Here is a 7,005-nt window from a genome sequence, read left to right as displayed (position 1 = left end):
TCTGCCTGCCTATTTAATATCCACTCGTCTTTCAAGATCCAGCTCAAGTATCATCATCTGAGATCATTCCCAGTCTCCACTCCCCCACTACACACACACACACGGGTAGAACTGACTACTCCCTTCCTTGGATCTCATTTATGAGTTGAACCTCCCCTTGTCACAGAACATGTATCATTTATCGTACTTAACTGCCTGTCTTCCTCTTTAAACTCTAAGCCCTTATAGGCAGAAACTCTCTTAGTAGTATGAATACCTCCAGTACTTTGCAGACCATCTATAATATTGTAGAAATGAAACATTTGATGGGTGAATTAAAACAGATAAATATATAGAAGTTAAACAATTTTATTTTTTTAAGTTTACTTCTTGAGAGAGTGAGCACACAAGTGGGGAATGGGCAGAGAGAGAAGGAGAGAAAGGAATCTCAAACAGGCTCTGCACTGTCATTGTGGAGCACGGCATGGGGCTTGCACTCACAAACCAGTGAGATTGTGACCTGAGCCAAAATTAAGAGTTGTTTGCTCAACGGACTGAGCCACCCAGGCGCCCCAAGTTAAATAATTTTAAAAGCCTATGCACGTTCCCACAAGATTACTCTGCATCTTTGTGTAAGGAAAACTTATGAATTGGGAAAAATATCCAAGGGTAGTTTATATGTTTAGTATAAGACTAATGTGGAGAAGAGAATAGAGCTTCTTTCTTCTAAATTTAATGAATGTAGACACTAAAAATAATTTGGCTAATGGAATATTAGGCCATACAACTGACTACATAGCAATTCCACAAGAATAAAAAGACTCCAGTAATTCGATTGTATCCTTGCCTATACTGAGTAAGGCCAGCATTAATTTACAATGCTTTCAGCATGCTTAAATAAAAGGATCTAGACTCTCTTTATAATGAAGAAAAACAATTCATTTTAAACAGGGCATGGAGTGGGTGGAAGGATTGGTTCAGACTATAAATTACTGAATGGCCAACAAAAAGGAAATCTTTATGTTCCTATCGGGTCATTGGCATAAGTTCCTGCATGTTTTATAACACATTACCCAAATATTTTGAATAGTTCATTTATTTATACATTCATTATTTTTAAAATATAACACAAAATATAATAGTCAATAACTAGAATGTAAAATATTGTGCTAAGTACACTGGAAGATTGAAAGAAAGGTCAAAATCACCCCTACCCTATTTCTTAATGGGGCACGCATGGTATTTTGGACAGGACAATTCTTTAGTGTGGGGGACAGTTCAATGCATTCCAGGATGTTTAGGACTCCTGTTATTCATCTACTAAAATACTGGTATCATCCCCCAGTAATGTAACCAAATGCCCCTACGCATTCCCAAACACTTCCTGGGGGTGGTATCAGCTACAGTTGAGATTTATTAGACTAGAGGTACCTTGACAAGGAGGCCCTTTGTGAAAAGTTGTGACACTCTCACTCTCTGGCTGTCTCACCCCATTTTGAAGGGAATAAGAAGGAAATGATGAATACTTTAAATTTTCTAATTTTTTGTTATGATTAACACTCATTTTACTCCTGTAACTAATAAGCTTAAATGTGAATGCTAATATTAATGTCTAATAATTAGTTACCAAAGGAATAAATATTTCTTGCACTGATGCCAGCTATTATAAATTGGACAATTATCATCTGATCTGGACTCTATTGTTAGACAACTATCACACATCAGGTAAATCATATGTTTTGGGATAAAATACCACAATAAATTTCAAAAGGTAGAAATATTGGATAAAATGTTCTCTGATCAAAATTAAATAAGCAATCAATAAATAGCTGACAAATCAAATATCAAAAAATTAAATAATATACTTATCAATTGTAAAAATTACAGATCAAAGGAGAAATAAAAAGAAAAATTAGAAAATGTTTTGAAATGAATAATGAAAATAAAGATCAAAATTTATGGGATGCAACTAAAGCAGAGGAAAACATATAGCTTTAAATGTCTACATTGAAAACGTAGATTTAAAATCAATGATCTAAGTTTCCATTTTAAGAAGTAATAAAAAATGGGGCAAACTATGAAGAAAAACAATAATAAAAATAAAAGCAGAAATAAATATAAAACAATAGAGAAAATGGACTATAGTAAGAAGAATGTCCCCCCCGCCCCCTGCCGCCAAAGATGTCTATGTCCTAATCCCTGCAATCTGTGAATGGGTTACTTTATGTAGCAAAAGGAATTTTGCAGGTGAGATTAAGATTGTGGACCTGAAAATAGGGAGATGATCCCGGCTTATCCAGGTGGGCCCACCTGTATTTCATGAGCCCTTAAAAGCAGAGAACCTCCTCCCACTACAGTCAGAGAAATGTGACAGTGGGAAAGTCAGAGGTGGAAGCCTGAGAGGAAGCCTGACTCAACATGTCATCGCTGATCTGAAAGAAAGATGAAATAGGCAAGAAAGTCAGGCACGCTTAGGAGCTGAAAGAGGCTCCCAATAACAGTCGGCAAAGAAACAAGAGCACCTCAGCTGTACCAAGGACCTAACTCTGCAAACAACCTGAATGACCTTGGGAGTGGATTCTTCCCCAGGGCCTCCAGAGAGAAGCATGGTCCTCCGACACCTAAATTCTGATCTGGTGACACCAAGCTGAGAAACCAGTTGAGGCATACTGTACACAGAATTCCAATACATGAATACTATGAGAAAATAAATGGGTGTGGCTTAAGCGCCTCTATGATAATTTGTTATGACAGCAGTAGAAAATTCATATAATTAATGAATACAAAAGCTGGTTTTTGAATGATTAATACAATTGACAAATACCTAGGAAGACCAATCATGATAAAAAAGAAAACACGAAGTGTCAATAGGAAAAACCAAAGAAGGGGCATTACTACAAATTATGTAAACATTAAAATGTCAGTAAGGTAATTTTAAATAAATATTATGGCAAAAATTTTAAAACTTACATTTAAAAAAGTGTCTTGAAATGCACAACTTGGGGCTCCTGGGTGGCTCAGTCAGTTAAGCATGTGACTTCGGCTCAGGTCATGATCTCATGGTCCATGAGTTCGAGCCCCGGTCAGGCTCTGGAGCCTGCTTTGGATTCTGTGTCTCCCTCTCTCTGACCCTCCCCCAGTCATGCTTTGTCTCTGTCTCAGAAATAAGTAAACATAAAAAAAAAAAATAGAAATGCACAACTTGACAAAACTGATATGAAATATATATGTGTGGGGATTTTTTAATATTATATATAAAATATTAACATATAATAATGTATATCCCTATATTTAACAAAGAAAGTGAATTTGTAGTTACAATTCTTCCAATAAACAAACTCTAAAACCTGCTAGCTTCACTGGTGCATTGTATTAAACATTTGAGAAACAAATAATAACAACCTTACTTGAACTCTTTCAGAAAATAAAAAAGGATGTAACCTTCTCAGACTCATTTTAGAAGACAAGCATCAGGAGCGCCTGGATGGCTCAGTCAGTTAAGTGTCTGACTTCGGTTCAGGTCATGATCTCACAATCCGTGAGTTCGAGCCCCGCATCGGGCTCTGTGCTGACAGCTCAGAGCCTGGAGCCTGTTTCAGATTCTGTGTCTCCCTCTCTCTCTGCCCCTCCCCTGTTCATGCTCTGTCTCTGTCTCAAAAATAAATAAACGTTAAGAAAAAAAAAAAAAAGAAGACAAGCATCAACCTAAAACCAAAGGCTGACAAAATTAAATATAAGAAAAATTATTTACCTATAATTTTGCACATAGATGAAAGAGTCTTAAGAAAATATTAGCAGAAGAAATCCAGAAATACAGATAAATAATATACATAATAATCAGGTGGGACTTTTCCCAGGAAGACAAGAATCAATAAGTAATTCACCATATTAACAGGGTTTTAAGAAAGGAAAAGCCATATTATCTTTATAGATGCAGGAAAAGCATTTAAGAAAAAAAAAATCTATTCATAGTAAAAATCTAAGCAATTAGAAATAGAAGAGAACTTCTTCAAACTGATAAAAAGCATCCTTAACCTACATATAACATTCATATTTATGTGGTTAATAACAACACTCTCTCCCTAAGATTGGAAACAAGGCAAGGATATCTACTGTCACCACTTCTTTTCAACACTGTACTAACTCTCCAGAAATGACATGACTATGTAAAAAAAAATCTCAATAATCAAAGAAAAAGATAACACTAAGTGAATTTAGTATGGTGGTAGTACAAAAAGGTCAATTTGCAAAAACCAATTATATTTTTACACACTAACTTCACACAGAAATGAAAGTAAGCAAACAGTACCATTTACAACAGCATTCAAAATCAAAATGCTAGCAATAAATTTAACAAGGGACAGGTAAGATCTTCACACCAAGAACTATAAACCATTGCTGAGACAAATTTAAAAATACTTAAATGAATGGAGAGTTCTACTGTGTTCATACCTCAGAGGAATCACTATTAGTAAGAGGTCATTTCTCTCCAAACTGACCTGTAGATGTAATGCAATCCAAACAAAATTCCAGTGAGTTTTTAGCTGAAATCTGTAAATTGACTATATAGAAGTCAAAGAATTTGGAATAGCAAAAACAAAACAAAACAAAACACTGAAAAAAAATGAAGTTGGAGTTTTTTTGGTTTTTGTTTTTTGTGGGTTTTTTTTGTTTTGTTTTGTTTTGCTTTTTTTTTACTATCAGGTCTCAATACTTGCTATAAAACTACTGAAAGACAGTGCAATGTGGTCATAGGAATAGACTAATAGATCAATGACACAGAAAAGAAGCCAGAGATCAACTCATATATACATATTCAATTGATATTCATAAGGATACCAAGGCAATTCAGAGAAGTAAAGGAAGGTTTTGTTGTTGTTTTTCGTTTTGTTTTGTTTTGTTTTGTTTTGTTTTTAACAAATGGTGGTGGTACTACATATATGTATGGGGGAAAATTTCCCCCCAGTGTCATACCATATCCCAAAATGATGTCCAGATGATCACTGGCAGGATGAACAACCCCAAAACCGATAGCATAACGTATGCACTTGTTGAAACTATGTTGTACACCTGAAACTAATGTAATATATGTTAAGTATACTGGAAAACAGAATATTTTAATAATCCTGAAGTAGGTAAAGATTTCTGAGGACCAAAAACACTAAAGCAAAGTGAAAAATATATAATTTGAATTTCATCAAATTAAAAACTGCTTATCAAATGATACTCTTAACAAAGATAAAAATGCACAGAGTAGGAGAAAATATTCTCAACACAGTGTCCAAGTACTTGCATCCAGAATGCAATATAGAACATTTACAATTGAAGAATAAAACACAATTTAAACATGGGTAAAAGACTTGAACAGATACTTCAGAAAAATAAGGTATATAATGTCCAGTAAGCACATGAAAAGATGTTGAACATCTTAAATCATTAGGAAAACAGAAATTAAATTCACAATGATAAACCAGTTTGCACACCATCAACACCAAATATTGGCAAAGATGTGAAGCAAGGGGAACTCTAGTACATTCAAGAGGGAGTGCAACATGATTCAACTGATTTGGAAAACTGTCAGTGTCTTATAATGTTAAACATATACCTAATAACATATAACTCAACAATTCCAAATATTTACACCAAAGGATTTGCAAAAGAATGCTCATGTAGCTTTGTTCATAATAGTAAAAAACAGGAAACAATCCAAAAGACCATCAACAGGAACAGAAGAAACAAATCACGGTATATTTATTCAACAGAATGTTACCCAGTAATAAGAATTAACTAATGATATATGCAAAACACGCTTGAATCTCACTAATAGATAGTATACAAAATAGACAAAAGACTGATTTCAGGTTTCCATTTATACAACATTCAAGAGCAGGGAAAAAAATGCATACCTGTAGAAATTGTATGTGAATGCCTTTGAAAGCAAAGACTAATTACAAGTTGAGGGAAGAGGAGTGCCTGGGTGCCTCAGCTGGTTAAGCATCTAACTCTTGGTTTTGGCTCAGGTCATGACCTCATGGTTTGTGGGTTCAATCCCCACGTCAGGATCAGAGCTACTGACGCAGAGCCTGTTTGGGATATTCTCTCTCTCTCTCTCTCTCTCTCTCTCTCTCTCTCTCCCCCTCTCTCAAAATAAATACATAAACTTAAAAAAAAAAAGTTGGGGGAAGTATTTTCTGGTTGAGATGGTGGTTATGTGGGTATAGACGTTTGTCAAAACTCATTAAATTATGTATGTAAGATCTGTATATTATAAAAAATTTACCTCAATAAAAATATATTCCTTTTGAAAATCCAAAAAGGAGGAAGGAAGAGTAATCCAGTGAAATGTAGTAGAATTGAGAGACAAATGTTTAAAGTCTATTTGAACATAAAGATCATAAACTTTTAGCTATAACCCAAAAGGAATAATGAATCAAAGAATACAGGTATAAGTTTCACTGTGCTTACTTAGCACATTAACATTTCAGCTGATTCTTCAAATAAAATATAGTAACTTGTTACAATGTTTAAATTCTTGTGACTGACATCCCATGATCTATAAATTCATATATAAATCCACAAATAATGTTCCTTGATTTAACTTACTAGTCTGTAAGAGTTTGGAATAAGAGATTAACCCTCGAAACTGGAATGTGAAATTCTATCAATGTTTTATGAATGTTTCTCCTCTAACAAATATATTTCTAAGGTTTAAATCTACTATCGGTATTAGTGTTGGGCATCTATAGAAATCTAGGTGAATGAGAGCACCATGTAGAAATCCATAAAATATAATTTATGTTTTAAGATGATACCATGCGGTCCAGTTTGCAAAGGAGAGGACATTCTGAATCAAGCGTGGGTTGTGAAGAAGGAGCTAAATAGTGTTATTTATTTCAGAGTGGAAGAACTTGAGATTTTCTATTTCCTAATATGGAAAGTTAAAAAAAAAAAACTTGAGGATGTATGAATTAAGACCTGCCTCTTGATCTATAAAAGAAACCTAGGTGTGGATTTCTTTGGCATATA

This window comes from Lynx canadensis, chromosome C2 (genome assembly GCF_007474595.2).
Source record: "Lynx canadensis isolate LIC74 chromosome C2, mLynCan4.pri.v2, whole genome shotgun sequence".
NCBI lineage: Eukaryota > Metazoa > Chordata > Mammalia > Carnivora > Felidae > Lynx > Lynx canadensis.
This window is presented reverse-complemented; position numbering follows the sequence as displayed.